We start from the raw sequence: 22,301 nt of genomic DNA, 5'->3' as shown, positions 1-22,301 counted from the left end.
GCCCCTGCAGTGCTGTAAGCTTCCCCAAAGGCACCAGGCTCACTTCAGCTGCAGACCCAGCATTTCAGCTGCCCTGGACGTGAGCTGCTCCATGGTCCAAAGCGATGCCAAGAGCCAGCGATGCAGTGTCCACCTGTGGATGCCCAGCCAGGACCACTCCCACACACATCAGGCTGTGCCAAACTGCCCCGTGAAGCTCCAGTTTTACACAGAGACTATTAATTTGCTAGGAAAAACCAGGGTGCACTTTCTCCTCTCCACCTTCGAAGACCTGAGCACCTTCTGCCCACACCGCCTCCATGCAGCAAGCAGGAAAGCCTCCAGCAGCACAGTCACCGCGCAGTTATTCCCTTAATTACAGCCCTCCTCAGCGGGAGGCTTCCAAAATACTCATACCCAGGTACATAAAGACAACATACATACACACACCCTGGCTTGCAAGTTAAAGCACGGGTAAGGGGAGGCCACTAGTGCAAACTAAAGTCTTTTCCTTTCTCCAGCTTCCTCTACCAGCCTGTGTTCCACCCTCCGGGGTACTGTTCATAAAATGCTAAAAATAATGAGCAGCCTGTCAGTTCACAGGTCACTGACACCCCGCGATGTAACTGCTCGCAACTGTGTCACTCCAGAAACACACATCCAGGCTCAATTTGCATGAAAATTGTTCATGTTCAATAATTAAAGGGAATGTTTAATTTTTAAACCCGTAAGTGTTATTTTTCCCATTTGTTAAAGCTGGGATGCAGCTGAGTGTGGCCTGACGAATCTCCATGGGGGTTCGGTATCAACACTATCACAAGCAATGTCAGGCCTCGCTGCTCACCCTGCATAACCTCTGGCATTACTCAAGAGCTTCTGAGACCATCACATCTCCAGAACTTCCAAATCTTTCTTCCCAGGTGCGCCCTATGCAGGTACACCCAGCTGGACAGGGACACAGTGCTGTTTGCTGCCTCCCACGCCAGCATGCAGAAAGCTACGGCGTAAGCAGCAACCCAAGTAGAAATTACCAATATACTTTTGCAAACAGTGTCTCCATCCCATCTGGTGCCTGCACACCTCCCAGGCGTGCCACTGAAGCATTTTGTCCATAGCTCCCGACACCCACACCAGTACTGCCCCAGCAAGCCAAGAGCAACCATCTGCGCTCCCAGACAACAGCAATCCTTCCCAACACCACAGACCGAGGGATGCAGCAGCGCAAGGACACCGAGCCCCTCTCTCCATGCCTCCCTCACCGTGACAGCAGGCGTCTCGCCCCTCACCCATACAGAGTGCCGCACGGCTCTCCAGGCACAACAGCACACCTGGCACAGAGCAGGGGAAACACGCAGGCAGAGCAAACTCTGGTTGCACCGTCATTAAAAGTTTTAAAACAAAAGAAGTCTCTTTAAATAGGGCACACGCATTATGAAACTTTTTTCCTTCTTTATCCTCAAGAGCACCAGAATAGCTTTTGCCTCAAAGAGCACAAAGAACTTTTTGGACCGCTGCTTTTTTGACAGCACTGCAGACGATGCCAGGATTTTCATGCTGTGCCTCACCATTTGCCTTTAACCTCTCCTCTGTTAGTTCCCTTAGAAAAAGTCATCCCTCTTCCCTTTCCTCGCTCCTCTGTGCTTTGCAAGTTATAATCAGAGCCAAGAGACTCTTTGCTGATTAGAAAAATATTCCAAGCTCCTATGCAAACCTCCTACAGTGAGAAATGCTTCAGAAAGGAATCGAGAACAGTGGACTATCAGAAGTGCATGCACACACAGTCCCACTGCTTTAAAGGTCATGACATGCACATAATTTTTATCATAATAACTGGCTAAGAGTATCTATTTTATGCGCCTTGGAGCTTTTGCATATATCCATTAGAGCACACAACAGGGACTATAAAAGCATATGGAGCTTCCTGCTGCCCTATTAATAGATGCAAGAAATAATAAAACTTTGCAAAGAAAAAAAAGAAGCCTTACACATCCAAAATCTCTCACACCCAACTCCCCTAGTAGTTGCTTATTCTGAAATACTCCTCACAAAGGCCTGGCTGCAAGAATATTCAAGCCCCAGCTGTCGGCAGCAGAAGTGACCCACGGCCAGACTCTGAGCACTTCAAAGAGGAGGAAACTTTGTGGGTCAGGCCCCTGTGCTCCCACGAGCGAGCACCATGGGGAAACGGTGGGGATGCCACATTACAGAAGCGGCACAGGCTTCTGATCCCCTTAAAATCCCACAGCCTGGATTTGCTGCTGGTAAATGTGCCCTGCTCGTAACACAGCATTATTGAAACTCTTATCGCTGGAGGACAACTGAATCTTCTCTTTCTTCTATTCTTATTATTTCAAGGATCTTTTCAAAAGCTGCAATTTAAGGCAGACGGTTTGCAGGTCTAGCTGAAGCAGAGTAAATACCTTAACAACACAGATAGAGCCGAGCATCAAACTTGCACCCAGCTTCCAGCAGGCAAAGGTATCGCACGGCAGAGCAGAGCTCATGTTTTACAATCTCCATCACTATATATATATATATGTGTATAGATATATATTTTTATATATATATAAAAGCCATCACTATAGCTATGCACACACAGCAGAACCTGACCACGCCACATGGTTTTTTATGGTTTAAAAATATTTTCTTATGTGAATAGTAGGAAAAAGCCCAAACTAAAACCAAAAAAACCACACCACAAACCAAAAAAGCAACACACCTTTGCGTGCACTAAAGTTTAAAGAGCCCTGACCCATAAGTCTGGCTCAGGGAGAGGACAGCCCGAGCTGCTGCAGGCCACCACGCCAGAAAGTCAGTCCTGCCTGGGCAGCTCTTAAGCACATTTCATCCACAGGTGGTACCTAAAGTTGCTGAACACATACACAAATTGCACTCCAAAGTCATTTCAGTCACCACAGGGACAAACTTGGGAGCAATTTAACACCCCAGGACAGATGGGAAGAACCATGCCATGCCCAGGTGAGACAGAGGGACCACATGTAGGATGAGAGCCAGAGCACCACCACCAGCAAAGCGTCATACCTGGTGCACTGGTATTACACATCTGTTGATGACCTCTGTCAAGGGCAGTTTATCAGGGCTCCCAAAGGATGCATGAAACAGCTGAATCTCTACTCTAGACCACAGTTACCAGGCACCAGCTGAAAAGCATGGGGTATTACTTATTTTTCAGGCAGGACTCTTACTGAAGCACCTGGCAAGGAATTGCCACCTGGTTCCAGCAGCCAGGAGGGAAGGACTAAGCTGCTTTCCAAGTGCAAAAGCTCCCTAAAAAGCAGCCCAGGGAGCGCTGCACGGCCACTGCAAACTGGTAATTAGAGAAAAGAAAATAAATTGTAAAATAGCATAACAGTGCCCTGAGTAGGGATTACTGGCAGAAGGAAATCACTGCATTCTTGGCTCAGATAATTAGAGTCTGCTGCTTAGTAAAAATGCCAGCTTTCCTGAGAAGGCGCGTCCACCCCTGAGCTGCGGCTGCTTCAAAGGGGCTGATGCCACGGACGGAGGAACTCTCCGGATTAACCTGCTGGCTCCCCCGGGCTGCAGGAGGCTCCAGCCCAGTCTGGGACCCAAAGGGTTTATTTAATAATTATGTGATACAGTCACCTGAACTGCAAGGAGCCAGCGCAAGTGACCCCAACGAGCCATCCCTTGCAAGAGCCACAGTCTGATGGCAGTTGCAGAGCCAGGGCAGCTACAGAGACAGCATCCAGCCTGGTCCACCACCCTCAGGTCTGAGCTCAGTGAATGCAGCCTGACCAGCAACTGAAGGTGTCTGGAAAGGTGCAGCTGCCAGGAACAGGGAGGTCTGCCCCCAGCACCAGCTCCCCCAAAGCCAGCACCCCAGCAGACATCGCTGCAGCGGCGCAGAGCCACCTTGCTGCACCACCGCAGCCATGGGAAGGTGGTGTGAGCTGGTGGTACACAGCAGGGCAGAGGGGACACAGGACCCACCACGTCAGTCAGACACCATGACATGCCATGGGCTTTGTGCTTGCCCCTCCGTTACTGTGCCACTCTTGTTCTCCTGCAAACACAAGCTTCCCACATCGGCAACTGCCCTTCTCTGTGCACCACTGCGCACCACACAAGTCCTCTTTGGCAAAGGCACACCAAAGATGAGGGAGCTGCACAGCAAAACTTGCTGCATCAGCTGCCCCTCTTCCATAGAGCCACTTAGGTTGGAGACAACCTTTAAGATCATGGTGCACCTTGTAAGGGAACAAAGTGGGGTAGAGGTGCAAGATTGTGACATCCACGCATCCCTCAGCACATGGGGTTAAAAACTGCACCTACAACCTTGGTGTTACTGTTTCTTGACATCCAGACACACAAACCATGCACCCATGAGCAGGGAAGCTCCCACCATGGCTGCTCCCACTGCCCATCAGGAGCTGAGCTCCCAGCTCCTATTTGCACCTTTGCAAAATATTGCAAAGTATTTTCTTAAACACCAGGCAATTGTCTTCCCGCATTTAAAGCCTTACCTTAACCACACAAAGATATGCCTTCACAGTGGAAGGACTACAACATGTTTGTTATTCCACTACCAAGAGCTACTAAAGACAAGGCTCAGTTTTATTTTTTGGGAGAAAGCCAGGCAAAGTAATCCTAGACAAGGTCACAGTGTCACCATCATGTTTCTAGCTCCTCATAAAAGCTTCAGGGCCATCTCCTCCAGGACTTTGTGGCTGAGTGGCTAATCCTCACAAACTATCCCAACCTGTAAAACAAACAAGAAACTGATTTCCATGCAGCAAAAACCTCCCTTGAAGTCAACACGGATCACTGGCACCCAGCTGAATTTCCCTCTCTGCAGATAATGATGCAGTTTATGATTCACTGCACCTTTCCTGGGATGCTGCTGCTTGGCAAGAGCCCCGGGCTGCTGCCCACAGTGCTGCACACAGCGCTTCCCTGTCTTGCGTGTGGGACCATTTTCAAATCTCACCAGCTCTAGATACCAAAATGCACTTTTAACGCCTTTTAGGTGTGAATGCACCCCTTCTTCCCCAATAAACCTCATCTACAGATGCAACTGCTCCAGGGTAGCAAGCGAACCTGCAAACCCACTGAGCTTCAGGAGCTGAAGTCCCTCTTGCAGGCTCCAATGGCTCTCCTCGTGTCCCTGGGTTTGCTCCCCAGACCCCGGAGGGTCTCTACTCACAGGACCTGGCACCAAACTCTGTGCAAGGCACAGCAATAACAGCGGGAGCCTGAGAGCCCCCAGCCCAGCCAAACTTCACCCAGTGAGCTGCCCTGGTGCTCTGGCACTTCCCTGCTGATGGTAAAACCTCATTTTTACTGCCTGTGAAATGACCCATTGATTTAATCCTCCTTTCCTTCACTCCTCAGGACACAAATCACGTCAGGAGAGAATCAGGCACTAGAATTCCTCAATGCTATGGGAATCATTTCCATCCTGAGACAAAAACGCAGCTCTCCAGGCAGGGTGGTGGAAAAATCATCAGTTAATCTGGTCCTAATGCAATCACTGCATCCTCTTCAGGCCCAGGGCTTCCAAACCTTTCAGAATCCCATACACCTAAAACCCAAAAATGCTCCGCCTCTCAAAAAAACCCCACTGGTATTCACAGATGGGAATGTAAATGTTCCTCAAGGAAAAACTAAAAGTTTTGGGTTTTGTAAGCTCACCAAAATATTTTCTGACACAGCAATTGCCACAGCACTGCTGGGAAGCAGCAAAAGGAGCCATAGGCATCCACATGTGAGTGAGCTCTAAAGAAGGAAATACTTCTTTAATATCTCCGATGCATCAGACAACTCCAGACTCATTACAACAGCCTGTGTTCCTGAAAGACACACAAAAGAGCTCAACAAGAGAGAAACAACTGTTTGCAATAACGTCCTGGCTGCCACAGGCACTACTGGCGAGATGAACCACAAGTCATTTTTCAAACAGCAGGTAATATTTATTTACAAACTTGGAAAAGGTTTGCAATATATTGAGCAGAAAGGAAACAAAATCCAAGAGATGTTCCCCTAGCAGCAGTAAGAGCAGACTCCAGATTTGTTCCCTTATGATTTATGCTACACTGCAAGTTTTTAACAACGTTATGTGGAGACAAAAGCTCTTCTAAGCAGCGTAATTACTTTTGTCTGTGGCATTACAAAACCCATCAGATGGTGCCACTGCTGCTCTTACAGGGTTTGTTTGTCTGAGCACATTTGGGCTTAAAGCTTAGGAAATGCTTTTTTTTTTTTTTTTTTTTTTTTTTTTTCAACTGCGACACAGCCTTTTGGATTACATCTACAATATTGTCACCATAAAAATTATGGACTCAAGCTCCCAAGCTTATGAGATTAGCTTCAAAGCATTAGTAATAAAAATCAGAAAATTCAGTTACTCTGTCTTCTAAATTTTTAGCCACCGAGGTCTGCACTTTCTAGTTTTGCTCCATCACCACCAGACCAAGAGAGAAAAGGTCTCGGTCAAATCTTTAAATAAAACGGACTCCTTCCAGCCCCGTGCCCACCACCCTTGCTCCCACGGGAGCAGTTAAGAGTTCCCAAAGCCAGTGCTGCTCACCGGCCAAAGCCAAATCATTATGGTCTTGTCAGAGAAGCGTCTTCTCCTAATTATCTGTGCCTATCAACACACCAAGCTCCAAAGCCATTTATTTTTAATTGTTCAGCTTATCTATCGCCCTGGCATTTTGAAATACACTTCCTGACGTTTCTAATAAAAATACTGTATGCTAGCATCTCATTATAGCCACTCAAAACGCCCTGAAAATGCACTCCTATTATATTCTACGTAACAGTCCAACTGTTAGGCAATTAGTCACGCTGTGGCTCACCCATTTATTATTTATATCCCACGCACAGTAACTTTGTTAATGCAGACAGCAGAGCCCACCAATGCAAGCTGCTACAAGCCCAGAAGCAAGAAGACAAGTAATGCTGGTGCCCACAGCTCCCCACCTCCAACCAGCCCCTCGCCTGGACCGGACCCTGCCGGGAAGGAGTTCGGGGCAGTGCTCCATACCCTGTGCAGGCATCCCATCTCACCACAACAAACGTTAGGGTTAGGGATGCTGAAGGGGACCACAGGAAAGCAGATTTTCTTTTGAGGGGCACCAGGATATCTTGAAAGCTCTCTGGAGACCCTCAGGAGTACCCAGTTCAATGTAGGAAAACCTACACTCTAAGCAAAATGAAAAGAAAAAAAGTCACACCAAAAAAACATCTCACAGCAAACACCTCTCAAGAACGACGCTGCAGTAAAATCTTTCCTGTGGCTTCATGCTTGAACATGCGGTTGTGGCACTTTTGATTAAATACAGGTTGCACATCTATCGCATAATTTGTTTTCCTGAGCATCAAGAAAGATTCTGCTTTGTGCCATGACAGACGTGTGAATGCTTAAGAGATTCCTGAAAATTTAATAAAGACAAAGTTAAAAATGCAAACAGTCAGGGTGGGCACAAGTGGTGGATGAACACGATTCTTTATCAAAACCAAGGAGAATGGGAGGAGTAAGGGCCTGGAGAAGAAGGCTCAAAGAGAGCCCTGGGAGCACAAGTAGGAAAAGCAGAGCCAGAGGGATGTAAGAGGTTTCTGCAGCAAAAGCAGCAGCTCTGTTGTGCTGGTAACCTGTCAGACCAGAGAAAGAGAAACCTCTCCCCATGCCCCCATAAGGGTTGGAGTTCAAGTCCAGGCTCCTCTCCATCACTGGACACCAGTTCAGGGATGCACCGTGCTGCAGGAACACTGGGAAGAGGCATGGCAGAACCTGGATGCAAGAGTGCTTGAGGACGGAGGGAAGCCTTTGCCTTGGAGAGCGTCAGACTCCACAGCCACCACTTGCACGGGTGAACACTGCTGCTGCACAAGTGATTTACTGCAAAGGAAACGGTGTTTTGATCCTCGGCCAGTGCTCTCTGAGGCAGCAGGGAGTTTGCAATAGAGCGAGCAGGAAAGAAACTGGTGCTCCACAGGGCAGAGCCTGCCAGGGTCAGAGCAGTCTCACCCACCCCAGCCTCGTGGGAAGCACCGGGAGTGCTGAGCTGGCACAGCTCGGGGTCAGCCAGCCAGAGCTTCGCTTTCAGCCACATGCAGAAAGACGTACACTCCAAATATTTCGTATTTTTTCTTTCCCTCTAAAGGGGAAAAGTTAATTAAACCAAACCCACAGAATGGAAAATAAATCACTGAAAACAGCACAACCAGGCTTTTGTTCTGTTATATCAATAACATGCTCAGAACTAATGTCACATCACTGGGGAACTTTCACCTTCACCTTTTTAATCCCAAATATTTACACTCTTTGCTTCTAGTCTCTCTTACCTCTCCCATTTGACAGTCTGCATCTACAACTCGTATTCAGGGCCAGCTGCTCAGCCAGGGAGCGCAGCCCTGTGCAGCAGGAATAGGGAATTGCTCCAAACACCCCAGGAAAGGGGCATCCCTGCCCTGGGTGACTGACAGAGACACCCAGACATCTGACCACCACAAAGCCACATGTGGGGTTGTTTTGTTTTTAAACACAACGTACATCAGCAAAAAAAGAGGAGACAAGGAAACCAGCACTTGGTCCCCACCCCCATATTTTACTAATAGAAGCCTCCAACATCTACCGCATGGGGTTATAAAGATATTGAAAAAGCAGCATGTCTCTTAAATCGTGAATGATGAGCCACATTTCAAGCAGAGGGCAAGTGATTCCATAACACTCCCTCCCAAATTTACAAGCCAAGCATTTCTAAAGACCAGGACACCAGTTTGTAAAGTTCCTCTATTTATTTTAAACCAAAAGTTATAAGCAATTTCTGAAAAAAACCCACATGCCTAGCAAATCCCTTTATTCATCAGAATAAATGAAGATGAAGCAAGCCACTTAGGTCAAGCTGAGCTTGTGTTCAAAAATTTGAAAAAAAGTCTTTGGAAGTGCATTGGTCTCAGTAACTTTAGAGCAAGGCAGATCTGAGACAGGTATTCCAGGCTCCCTTTCATTCCAGCAGGCTTTTATCTGCCTGTTAAGTCTCCCAACAATGGGGAGCAGACTATTTATTTAAGAAGCAAATTCCTCCCTTTACAATCTCCCCTGGCCAAATTCTCTTCAGAGTTATCTCAACTGTCTGATGAAAAGCAAATGGCAGAAGATCAGTTCTTGATACCTACAGTAACACAAAGGACTTGCACTTATTTAAGGGCACCTGTAGACCGTTTATAAAGACACTCCAGCCCCTTTATTTCCTTTTGGCTTCCTACCTGTGCTGGCAGAACTTCGGAAAGGCATTTGCTCATGAGCATAGAGCAACCAACACTGGCGTGACTCTCTTCCCCTAAGGAGCAGCTGTTTCTAAGACACGGAACAGCGCCCAAGTTCTCAAACGCCATTTAGTGATTTTTAAGCTGATTTTGTCTCAAGACACCTCAGAGAAGGACAGGGGGTTCCAACGTGGAAAATAAGACCGTGGATCATCTCAGTAGCACAAGTGCAGCCAGCCCCTCCGATGCTCCCTGGCAGCACCCGACCTGCTGAGCGCACACAGGATCCTTTAGCAGCACCTTGCTCGGCGCAGAGCTGGGTACCCAACCACCCACCGTCAGAGGCACCACAGGGACACACAGGGCACCATCCCCACACCAGCACCACTACAGCGGGGCTCAGGACATCACAGGCATGCAAACCCCAGGCACAGTTTCCACCTGTAAGGAAAGGAGGACCTACCCATGGCCCAGATTCCAAACTTAGCACTTTCCAAAAACTGGACTCACCTCTTCCCTTCCTTCCTTGATGTTTTTGCTCACCATGGGATGGGTATTGTTTTGCTTATTTGTTTGTCTGTGGGGGTGGGTGGTCTGACAGGGGCTTTTGGTTGGGATTTTTTTTTGTGGGTTTTCTTTCTTTGGGGGAGGGAGTTGTTGGGGTTTTTTGAGGTTTGCTGGGGGTTTTGGTTGGTTGAGGTTTTTTGTGTGGTTGTTGGAGGGGGTTTTTTTGTGGGTTTTCTTTCATTGGTTTTGAAGCTGATGCGTGGGCAGGTCCCTGCCCAGGGAAGAAGCAGAAGGTGGGACATCACATCCCGGTGGCACCAGCTGAGCTGTACCCAGCAGCATTCCATGTGGTTCCTGCATCCCGCTGCCCTGGCTCAAAGCCCCGTTTTGATTAACAATAGTTTTAAAAGGAAGATGTTTTATCACCTTATCATCTCCTTACTCCCCCCTGTAAGAGCAAGGCAGCTGTTGTAATGGGAGTGCAAGATGGCAATTTGGCTTTCAAGAGCAAGACTCACAACCACGGCTGCCAGAAATCGATCCGAGGCTCCACCGCCTGCTCCGAACGGGCTTTCCTTCAAGAACATGAATAATCCTTTGCAAAGTAACAGCACTATTCATCTCTCAAAAGTTCCTCACAGGCTTAAATCCCTCGCTGAACAGGGGGACCCACGTGTTCAGCCGCTTTCCCAGTAAATTAAAATTCAGCTTGTTCTTTTTCTAAAGAGAAACACGGAGAGTATCGATCGATAAATTTACCAAAAGTTTTATGGCAGCTGGTTTTCTCAGTAATAGAGCAACCACTGCACAGACATGGTTTAACACATAATCTCCAGATCAATATAACCTCTGATTTATAAATAATTATAACAAAAGAAGCAAGGACAAACAGGCTTGGGAAAAAATAAACACCTTCTCCAATGGATACTTTCGGTGTAATCCTCTCCAAATAAAGGCTGAGTATTTCAAAAGCTGCCTGTGGAAACAACAAAATACTAACTAATGGAGTTGAAGATTGATCTTCATCATTACAAAGTTCCAACTCATCTAGTCTAGCCTGCAACTCCCAACACATAAGTATGTGACCCTCTCGGTGGCATTTGCTAAGTATTAGCTTCTCCCAACTCCGGAATCCTTTGTTCCAAAAAAAATGTACCACCTAGAGACACCTCCTGTCTGAACACGTGCACACAAGGTATTTCCTTACCGCAAATGTTATGTTTATTATGCAGCCTTTCCTAGGCGTGAAAAACACAGGTCTGACAGGATTATAAATCCTATCACCTGACGTTTTTTTCAATTACTGTGCATGTTAAAATGATGCTAGCACAAATAGGTTGCAAGAGATATGCTGGAAAATCTATTAACGTACTGTAAATCTATTTAAGTTGGGAATTCGTGTCTTGCAGAATTTAACCATTAGTCCTGAGAATGAGTTTATTGCTGAACAGGGAGGGCAGAGCCCATGAGGGTCATTTCAAAGACTTACTGCACCATGGCCTATCTAAAAAGACCCTGATCCAGGTATTTAATGTGTTAGTGAGTCTTTGAGTAAGTGCTTGCACACTTCCCTCTACAGAGATACTCTGCCGAGTAAGAAAAGGCATCACCCTTTTTCTAAACCTTCACGTTGCTTCTCCTCCCTTCCACAGCCTCCTATTGCAGTGTTTGAGAGGTTACAACAACTTGTACAATTACTCGGTTGTTTTGGGAATAACCTGATTTTTTTACATCCATAGAGAAAAATCAGAGGTGAAAGAGCTCAGGTTCAAATACAGAGATTCCTGGTCCAAAGGCAATCGCTGTGCCTACCCCAAGCCCACCACTGTTCCTGCCAGGAAAAATATTTTCCCTTGAAAAGCTACTCTTTGTGAACTTCTCGTCAAGAATCAAAAAATTCATTTCCTGTGAGATCTGCACTTAACTGACTCGCTCAGGCACATCAGAGATGTATCCTTCTTGGAAACAGAGTAATGGGAGTTTTTACAGCCTCTAGAGACAGAAAGAAGAGCCAGCCCATTTTCCACTATCGGAATTGATCATTTGCTCTGAAATTGATCATTGTCCTCTGAAAGCACTGGCGAAGGAGAGCTCACAGGCTGTCAGCATCCACCACGGCTCAGCCCCTGCACAGCCTCCCACACAAGCAACATGAAAGGGATGGAGGGGAAAATTAAACAAATTCAACACTGGCAACCCAGAGTTATGCCCATATCCCCGCTGTCTCTGGAAGCCCACACAACCTTGCTATTTCGATCTAGCCTACAGCGTAGTAGAAAGCTCAGATCTGTGTTCAGACCTCCCTTGCCCGAGTTGCAGCCGAGCACAAGCAGCATGCGGCGCCATGGCATGGAGAAGAGCCTTGGAAAGAGAAGGGCAGACCTATATGCCTGTGTCCGGCACTAGGAAAAAACGTAGCTCTCAACACGGACAAGGAGGGGTGACACCTTCTTTGCAGACAGTACCCCATTTTTATATCAAAATACATTTTCCTGTTCGAAGTAATTAGTGTTCTTCTATACATGGGCTCGCTCTTCTTCGAAGTTTACAGCTTTTCATACAAGATCCAAAGACCTTGGAAGGTCCTTTTTCCCAAGGACCTTCCTGAAGGTCCCCCAAAGCAGCCTCATCCTGAGCCAGGACAAAAAGGGCAAAGCACCAGGGCAGTTTTGCCCCGATGGGCTGGCAGTCCACACCCCTTCATCTACGGATGCCCTGAGCCCCTTTGGTCAAACCCACACCCTCTGCCCCTTGGCTAACAGAGGGAACTTTGCAGGCAGGCAAAGGGCCGGGGCCAGCAGAAGAATAAAGATGCTCCACAACATCCCTGCACCCACAAAAGCCTTCCCAGAAAACACATTTCACCATGGCCACATTGCAACACTGTGGCCGCCCTCCCTGTGTGCTTTTCCCTTACAAAACGCTTCACAGATTCCCTTTGTCTTCAGGGCAGACGGGGAAAGCAAGTGAGCAAAACTAACAGCATCACCAGCGCAGAGAGGGGCTGCTCAGCACGGCAGTTGCAGCAGGCTCGCGGAGGCCGAGTCAAAGGGAGAGCAAAAATGCTGCCAGCGATCAGACGGGATGGACTTGCTCTGTTGCTGACACTTCTCCCCAAATGTAGTCCATTCGCTGTGACAGACTTTGGAAAAGCTTCTCCTGACTTCTAGAAGCAGTGGCGCAAAGCAGGTCCACGCAGACACAGACCCTGCCTCTCTCTAAAGCATCACGTCGGGCACAAAGCACTCCTTCCATTTTTCCCTTACAGGCAGCAGCCCGCTCAGCTGCTGCTGAGCCTGAGGTTGCACTGCAAACCTCCCTCCTCGTTCTGTTACCAATCTGATGGCATTTCACATGCCCAAGAAATCTAAAGTGCAATGAAACCACTGTGACAAAACCAAAACTGGCGATGGAAAAAGCAGTTCCTGCCCAGGGTGGCTGTGCAGGGAGTATGTTAAAAGCTGTCTGGAGCAAGAGCCGTAAAAATTTGCAAACATGCAGCTCTCTGCTAACTCCCCCAGACAGCAAACCCCCCTTCAGCCCAGACAAAGAGCCCATGGACGCCAGGGCTGCAGAATCTCCCCATAAACACTTTCATTTTAAGCCAGTTTAACTGGAAAAAGGTCAAGACCAGTAACAGCACAACATGTGTTATCGGTTAAACAAAGTTAGCAGCTATCAGTTAAACAAAGACCACTTAGACACAAACCAAATCAAAGATCCTCTGCATTTCAGGCACCCAGATTAATCTCTAATACCCTTCTAAGCCTCTGTGTTTTATGTGCCGTCTCCATGAAATCTGCACTGGTTTTATTTTTGATTGCAGATCAACGAATTAACCATCTAGGTAAACAGACTACAACTTTAAAAAGAAAAAGTAACAATATAAAAAGCTAGAAGTGTCATCTACATCTCCGCTGCCCCAAACAACTGCTGCGCTTCCGATTTCCCATCATCAAGCACTATCTAAATTACTGCCCAATTTGTATATACAGCCAGTAAGACTATTTTTCTCCCCTGAATGCTCAAATAGAGATACCCATTAAACAGATCTTAAATGAGAAAGCTTGCTCTTTGCATGGCAGATGTTTTCATACCATGTCATCTTAGGTATGTAAATACCATCTGGATTCAAACTGGCATATTCCCCACTCCAATAAGTGGTATCTGTAGCAAAGTTTCACCTTTGACAAAGGCTGGATCTATTCCCAACCGCTGGATTTGCTCTCACATCTTGCACAATCTGTTGTTTTGCTGAAGCCCCAGCTTTGGACAGAGTGGATTACATAAAGACCTCAATTTACAATGAAAAACCAAAACAATCCAGCCCTCGCTGCTGTGGGGAAAAAGCTTGAAAATGTGACCTGTAGTGTTGGAAGACAAGAAAAGCAAATTAAGGAAAACCTCACAATGTATCATTTTTCAAACTTACCAGTTGTAATGCCAATCACATTGTTCTTAGGGCTTTAATCATGATTTCGTAATACCCTGAGGTTATGGGAACTGAAAACCACATGCTTCCACTCAAATGAGACAGCAAAACATTTTGCAAATTCATCTTTCCTATGAAGATGCTCATGTTTCACTCTAATCTTTACCTCCCCACTAAAACAAAAATTTACCAAAGTCTCCCAAAGACTTACTAGCTTAAGATACGGGCAAGTGCCATAAAAACCTCAGCATTTTTTTTTTTCCTCTTTTCTTTCCAAAACATTAAGGTAACTCTACCCTGATTTGGGCGAGTCCCAGCCTTTACCTTTATGTATTAACACAACCGACCAGTTTTAAAACACGGGTGTCTTACTCTTCCCCATCTCCCAGACTGACATCCAATTTATCCCCCGGACCCAACAAGCGGCATATAAGCACAAGATACAATTTCAAACTGCCCCAAACCACAAATGGTTCCTCCCAGATGCTGCACTGGAAATAAGGACACATCCTTCCTGCAGGCTGAGCAGCATCCCAGCCGGGCGGGCACAGCCCTGACAGCCCCCCCGAGGGCTGGGGCTGCCCACCCTCCCTGACACCGACACCAGCATGTGGATGGCACTCCGACAGCCAGCTCCCCATGCTCGCCTCCAGAGCTAGGAAAGGAAAATTAAGGAGAAAAAGCTAATTCCCTTTGCTCCTGGATTGAATTATTAGCTATGGTTCCCATCCTAAATAAAGTGCTTCCACTGGCCTAAGCAGCATCAATGCCATGCAAACCGGGCAGGGGAAAAAAAAAAAAAAAAAGCAAGTTAGTAAGTGCCAGGTTGTGTTTAGCAATGCCAGTCCATTAGCCTGTGAGCAGCAGGGAAAAAAAGGAGGGGGAAACAAAAATTACAGGAAATGTTAAGGGTTCCTCCCGGGGTTTACTACTTCACACTTTCTGCTGTCAAATCTGAAGTTAAAGCTGAAAATCCTTCATGTGTGCCAACAGTTATTCCAGCACGACCAAGCTGTTGCACTGCTTTGTCACCCCATGCAAACACCCCAAGCAGGGAGGTGTCGCTGCAGCCGTCAGCAGTGCAAGCCCAGGCCTCACACAGAATGGTTTGGGTTGGAAGGGACCTTAAAGACCACCCAGCTCCAACCCCCGCCATGGGCAGGGACCCCTTCCACCAGCCCAGGTTGCCCCCAGCCCCGTCCAGCCTGGCCTTGAGCCCTGCCACGGATGGGGCATCCACAGCTGCTCTGGGCAGCCTGCGCCAGCGCCTCACCACCCTCACAGGGAAGAATTTCTTCCCAATATCTAATCTAAATCTTCCCTCTTTTGGTTTATAGTCACGCCCCCTTGCCCTAACATTACATGCCCTTGCAAAAAGTCCCCCTCCATCCTCCCTGCAGGCTCCTTTAGGCACCGGGAGGCTGCGATAAGGTCCCCCCGGAGCATCCTCTTCTCCAGGCTGAACAACCCCAGCTCTCTCAGCCTGTCCTCGTACAGGAGGTGCTCCAGCCCCCTGATCATCTTCTTGGCCACCTCTGGACCTGCTCCAACAGGTCCATGTCCTCCCTACACTGGGGGCTCCAGAGCTGAATGCAGTACTGTAAGTGAAATGTATGTGGAATATACATGGAATACATATGAAATCAATTCACTTTTTTATGTCAATATTCAAAATAATTGATTTCATAAAGAGAGGAGCTGGTGACACTCACCAAGGAAGGTGGTCATTTCTAACGTAACACTGACGTGGATTTGACCGCACACACTCCATCCCCAATGGTGATACAAGGCAAAACGGGTCTGGCCTAAAGAACCACCACACCAACACCCTGGCTGGGTGCTGAAGAGACTTGCAGCCACCACCCCATGCCACTTGGGAAGTGGTCTCGGCACGGACAGGGAGCACATCCCCACCGGCACTTCTTGCCCAGCCCAGGGGAGCAAGCCCTGCCACGGCAGCACCCACAGCACCATCCTCTGCCAGAGAACTCCGATGGCCATGACCAGCCAGGTTTCACTGAAGAACTTCAGTGTTTTCTTTGTGCTCAGGCTGAGTAAAAAAGAGTGGATGGCAAAGATTGAACCTATTTGCAAGTTAATTTCATTTTTGGTGCTTTTTTAAAAAAATCACGTAAGCAAACAGAGCATCGCTTCCATTCCTCACTGGTTTCTGTGAATGAAAACTGGGAGTCCCCGCAGCTGGTTTCTTACCGCATGTGTGTGCTCTCAATGTTTTTCTCTCCATCACAGAAGCAAACTAGACAGTAACATCAACTAGATGGTAGGAAAAAATGCAAAAAAGCAGAGACTAAACTGCTTCTCATCCTTCAAATTCCTGTGCAAACCCACTCCTGCAAGACTCCACTCTTCCTTCCAGCCCAGGCCAGGCCTGAAATTTAAAAAACCTGTCTGCAGAGAGAATTAGGCTGGATTTATTGCAAACACCTCCTCTGGACACTTGTAAAGCAATCTCAGAGCACCTAATGGATTTAGGATTTAGCTTAAATTGGTGCAACACAATAAAGAGATTAAAAGCACGGTCAATCACAAGTGATTGAGTTAGCGCATCCTTAAAAAGCTACCAGCCATCAGCGTGGTCCAAGAGTAACAACAGAGCAGTGAAAAAGGGGAGCAGAGCAGATGTTGGGGTTTCCTCCAGCAGAGCCTGGGGACAGTCTCTAAGGAGCTGCCCAGGGCAGCTGGTATCGCAGGGACACAGAGCTGCCCTTGCCCTCCTGCTAGCTGGGACCCATCCTTTTGCCTGACCTCCCTGCCCACCCACCCCATCCCTTGTGAACACTGTGGAGAGACCGTGTTGCCCACGTATCTATCACCAGCATCAGCATCTCTCTGCAACAGCTACGGAGGGCTCTCTCCATTTTCAGCATAGAAAAACTTTGGCACAATGAAGCATTTGGTCCAAGCGCATGTGCGTAGGAAACAAAACTCACTACGTTCTTCAACCATTGCTAATTTAGTTTTGGAAAACGTACTCAAAGAGAATTAAAAAAATTTAAATAGTACACTACTGGATGCACACCCATTCCCACAGGTGACCATCCACATAAATACTTTCAGGATCCAGCCAAGACCTTGTAGAATCATTTCAAAGCCCCCCCCCTGACCTCACTACATTTCACCAAATGGTGTCACAATTAAACGCTACATGGGGCCCAGCCCGAGAGTTTCATACGCTCTGGGCGTGCAGGGTCTCTCCGGAGCCTGGCAAGGCACATTTTTTCTGGCTTTCACTGCGTATTTCCATGTGGTTCCCAGAGCCCTCTTCCCCTCCAGCTCCTCTTCAGCAGGCTTTGCTGGGGGGATGCAGGGGAGCAGATTACACACCAGCCTCTCTGTCAGCTGGGCAGAGACATGGTCCAGTGAGGTTTTTGGGTAGCAGAAAGTGATTCAACTCGGAGAAGTTACAGCAGCAAACTCCACTTTAAAACAGCTCAGCACCACCTTGCACTGGCTGCAGCACCTTCCTGCCTAATTTCCAAGAAAAGGCTCATGAACAGGTTTGTCAAAAAACAGTCTTTTTTTGCAGTTCAGGAAAAAACGTGCACCATGTTCTGGTTTTATGGTCCTAGCGACTGTACACTAGAGCAGAGCCAGCCGCCAGCCTCTTCTGAGCAACAACCTATCAATCACACTGTTTCCCGCATCATTTGTTTCCGAGCAAACAGAAACACTAATAACCTTCCTCCTAATGCACTGAAACTGCACATCTTTAGTTTAGTATCGGACTACTTCTATTAGTCTTTACTAATATATAAGCCATCTTCATTTCAGAAAAGCCCATCCATATTCCTCAGTCTCGCAATAATTATTTTTCAAAAGAGTTGCAATGAAAGGTTTCCCTCCGCATACAGCTCCAGTTCCACATGAAAACACAAGCATCCAAATATTTTGGTTGCTGGAATTATATAATAATAGCCTAGCTTATTGCTTCGTTTTGTATCAAACTTAGTGAGGCTTCCAGGCATTTACACCACCAGCAGTCCTTCCCTTACTGTAAAATCTTTTTTATTGACAATTCAATCATGTCAGGTTTGGAACAGTAGACACACTGATTTGATCAGCTATCATTGGATTTACAATATATAAATGACAGCACCATATCTGGCCTGTGTTGCAAGCAGCTGCCTTTTATCGATTTATATTCTCCTAGCAAGGAAGAAAAATTGCAGCACAATGTAGTAGTATAGTCTCAGATCAATACCAATTTTTTTCTTAATGACACGAAGGCCAAGATAAGGACAGCATAAGTCAAAACCAGACAGATCAAATTTGCCCGATATCCCTTTCAATTACTGAGGTACATACGCAGGGCTATGTAACATTAAAGCTGAGGGGAATATTATCAAAACGCTTTAAAATTACAACAGGCTTACAAGGTTGCCTAACGTCCCCGCCGTCCCTGGGAACGGTGATGGAGAACCCGGGGCTGCCCGGCTCAGCCAGGCTGAGGTTCCCCGGTGAGCGTGTGAGCCCAGCTCCATTGCTGTGAGGCGAGGCACTCTGGTTTGGTTTTAACAAAGCCAGCAGCACTCGTGTTTTCTGGTATTTGCTCTGTGGCCCCAGTTTTGGCAGCGCCCAGGGCACCAGGGTGCTGGCGCGGGGTCCCTGCTGTGCTGCACACCGCTGAAGCATCACCAACACAATAAAAGGATGGAGGGAAAAAAAGCAGCAAATAGCATTTGAGTATTTCTCCTAGCTCTTCAGGTTTAACCCTTCTCTCATGGTCCAGCAGCAGCGATGACAGTGCACAGTGCCACCTCCCCACCCCTCGACAGATGACGCACTATCCCCAGGCATCATCCCAAGGTGACCAAGGAGGAGGGCGCGCAGGTCTGTACTTGTTTAGATCCTTCCCCTTACTCCATACCAACTCGCCTGACCCCACGGCACCCCCGGGGCTGTATGTTTAGCCTGGCAGCGAGACAAGCCCACCCGATGACGCGCTCCTCTTTCCAGCACACCGCACAGCCCAGGCTCAGGCACGCTTCCAGCCACTGTGTGAAACGCTACCATGGGCTTCGAGATTTGGGCTCTTCAAGATAATGTGTCTCACTTAAGGTCCAACCCATCAATAATAGAAAGCTCCTAATTATTCCAGTAGTGCTAACATTTCATAAATTCACTCGTGGCTTAATGAGAAGTTATGGGCGAGCCCTTTCTTCATTAACTCTTCTGCAAGACACAGGAAGAGAAACTTCCCAGCCTAAACCCTCCACGCTTAGGCAGCTTAAATTCCCATTCTTAATTGGCAGCTGGAAAGCAGGGCTGTCATGATTTATACCTCTTCTGTACTCCTAGTTTTGATAATTACAAGTTCTGCATGGCTCGTGATTAATCTGTTTGCACCGTATGCATTACCAACCCAAATGCATTTGGAAACAAAAATTCATGCGCTCGCTCAAGTACAGGCAACGTGACAGTGAAATGGGTGACGAAGTACAAATCAGCCTAAGGCTGCAGTCGAAACAACAGTGCCCGAGATCATCCTTGAAATCTAGTTCGGAAGATTTAAAAAAAAAAAAAAAAAAAAAAAAAAAAAAAGCAGTTTAAAGTTTTCTCCCTCCTCACTTCTTTTCTGGAGGCAGAAAAGGGCAGAAGCACTTAGATAATAATTAATTTATATGACCTTGATGCGTATGCATTCCTCATCTCTTTAAAATGCACTTAGAGCAGCTGGTGTAAAAGCACCATTTAACCAAGGTGTGTGCACATGCACACGGTTAACAAGATGACACATTTTTAAAAAGATAAGTGGCAAGGAAATCAAATGACTCTTACCAATTATTCCAGTAAAACTCCATGCCCCTCTCTCCTCCCTGGTGCAGCCTGCTGGGTGCTGTGAGCTCGCACACAGTGCTGGCGGCTGCAGGAGGACAGGACCAGCTTCTGGGCAGGGAGCCCCGAGGCCACCAGCTCTGGGGCACCCAGGTGACATGGAGGGATCCCCGAGAGGGACAGGGGACCACTCACCGCGCCAACAGCAGACGCAGCGGGGCTCCCTCAGAGGACCCCGTGGTCCCACATGGGAATATCCCCACCCAAGCACGTGCAGGACAGGGCAACCCCGGCACTTTGCTGCCCAGCACATCCTGATCCTTGTCCCGTTTCACACGCCATGGTGTCCCAACAGTAAGATTTCCAAAGATGAATGGGAAACAGGGACTGGCTTCAGCAGGCACTGACAGCCTTCCCCAAAACCCCCAGAAACACAGGGATCAACCACATCCCGAAGTCCTCCACCGTGACCCAGCCTCAGTGCTCACCATCAGCCCACCTAAAGTTTATGGACCCCCATTACCAACTTTTTTTTCAGAGAACCATTTTGCTATAACATATGCAGCATTTGGGCTAACGCTGGGAGTTTTTCCCCCTCCCCTTCATTTCAAGATCATTACGATCCACCCTATAAATCAGCGTGTCCTTTTAGCGCAATCACTCTGAAAAAAAAAATGCCACGCAGCAGTGAAACTTTTCATTTGATGATGGCCACGTTCCAAAAGCGACTGGAAAATGTTACTTCCACTCCAAAAAACAAACACCAGTTTTTAATTGCCTAAAAGGATGAGACAATTTCCAATTCTGTCGACAGATTACTTCTTTGGAATAAATATTTATTGATACCTACATCCCACCTACTTAGTCATTTACTTTTTAAAAAATATGCACATTTTAAAATGGGTTTACTTTTTCCTCCATCATAAAAAATGCAGACTACATTTCTCATTCATGAGGGTTTCATTTTTAATCTGCCATCTCAGACAGGTTTGGTCTGCATTTGTGGCGAGGACAGGCATGAGAAAAATAAAACTTTGCTTTTAGAAGAAAGATTGAAAAAAATTGAAATAAACTCTAAGTCTCCCCCACTGTGTTTGCCTCAGAGAATCCCACAAGTCCTTGTGGCAGCAGATGCAATTTGATGTTCATACCAGGTCCTTGAATCGCATTGTTCCCAGAGCACATTAACTTGACATTTAGAAATACTGTTTTTGAAAACCATTCGAACATTAAGAAGTTCCTGGCTATTTCTGGTCTGCAAGGCAGCAACAGAAACAAGAATGGTAATTAATTTCTACCCCACCCCCCCCACCCCCCCCCAGAAAAAGAAAATAAAGACAACCTCGAATTGATGCTTTCCCTGGAAAATGGCAAAATGTATCCAATGAATGCAGCAGCAAAGGTATATGGCAAGCACCGCAGCCACACCAACTCCATTTATCAGATGATGTGGAGCGTATGCTGGGAAAGATGGCTCTTTCCCTGGTTTTGGGGTACACCTGGCATGCAGAACATGCTGGCTTGGGCTCCCCTGCTTGCAAACTCGCTGCAGCTAGTTGTTAAAGCTCTGCCGAGAGGTGCAAGAACCGAGCAGGCACGCAGCAGCATGCAACACAGCGACACGAGGGGTTAGCCCAGCGTGCGCAGGAGCTCCAGCCACCATCTGCCTGGGCAAGGTGGGCACCTACGCCAGCCCAGGGCCATGCCAGGGTTTAGTGACGTGCTTGAGCCCACTGTTTTTTAACAGATTTGTCCAGCTTCTGGAGCTGCAGCCCCAAACAGAGAGAAAAGGAGTTAAGCCCCATTTACTACATGCAAGAGAGTGGTCAAGCTCCTGCTCTGCCAGCTGAGGGCAAAGCCATGCCGCCCACAGAAGGCTGAGGTGCACTCGTGTCCAGAGCAGCTAATACCCACCAGGCTGCACTGCAGAAAGGGTTGGTAGTTCATTAAAAGCTTTCACATGATTTCTGGATTCTTCCTTTCCTCCCCCAGGCACCCCCATGCCAAAGGATTACAGATTAAAAATTACAGCTAAAACATTATATTAACTAATAAACCAGCATTAAAACAACTAATAGTATTTTGCAAGAATCCTGGCTGCCTGATAATAATAAAAAAATCCCCTAGCATGGAAGGTTCCAAAACAATGCCACAAAGTGCAAGTTGGGACAGTTGCCTGGGGCAGAACCAGATCTCAGATACATCCATGACCTCTTCTCCGTTAAACTCAGAGCCCAATTCCTAACCTAGGCAGGCACCACACTGATCGCAGGGCACCTGCGGCTGCCAGCTTCAGTGCAGGAGAGGCCAGAAATCATCCCTCATGCAGGAA

The 22,301-nt window shown here is 47.3% G+C and overlaps 1 protein-coding gene across 1 annotated transcript in view; it reads right to left on the bottom strand.

The window, feature by feature from the left end:
• GPC3 (glypican 3) overlaps positions 1 to 22,301 on the bottom strand; it is a 154,971-nt gene that overhangs the window by 84,632 nt on the left and 48,038 nt on the right. The window lies entirely within an intron of this gene.

This window comes from Falco biarmicus, chromosome 14 (assembly GCF_023638135.1).
Source record: "Falco biarmicus isolate bFalBia1 chromosome 14, bFalBia1.pri, whole genome shotgun sequence".
Taxonomy (NCBI): Eukaryota; Metazoa; Chordata; class Aves; order Falconiformes; family Falconidae; genus Falco; species Falco biarmicus.
This window is presented reverse-complemented; position numbering and strand designations above follow the sequence as displayed.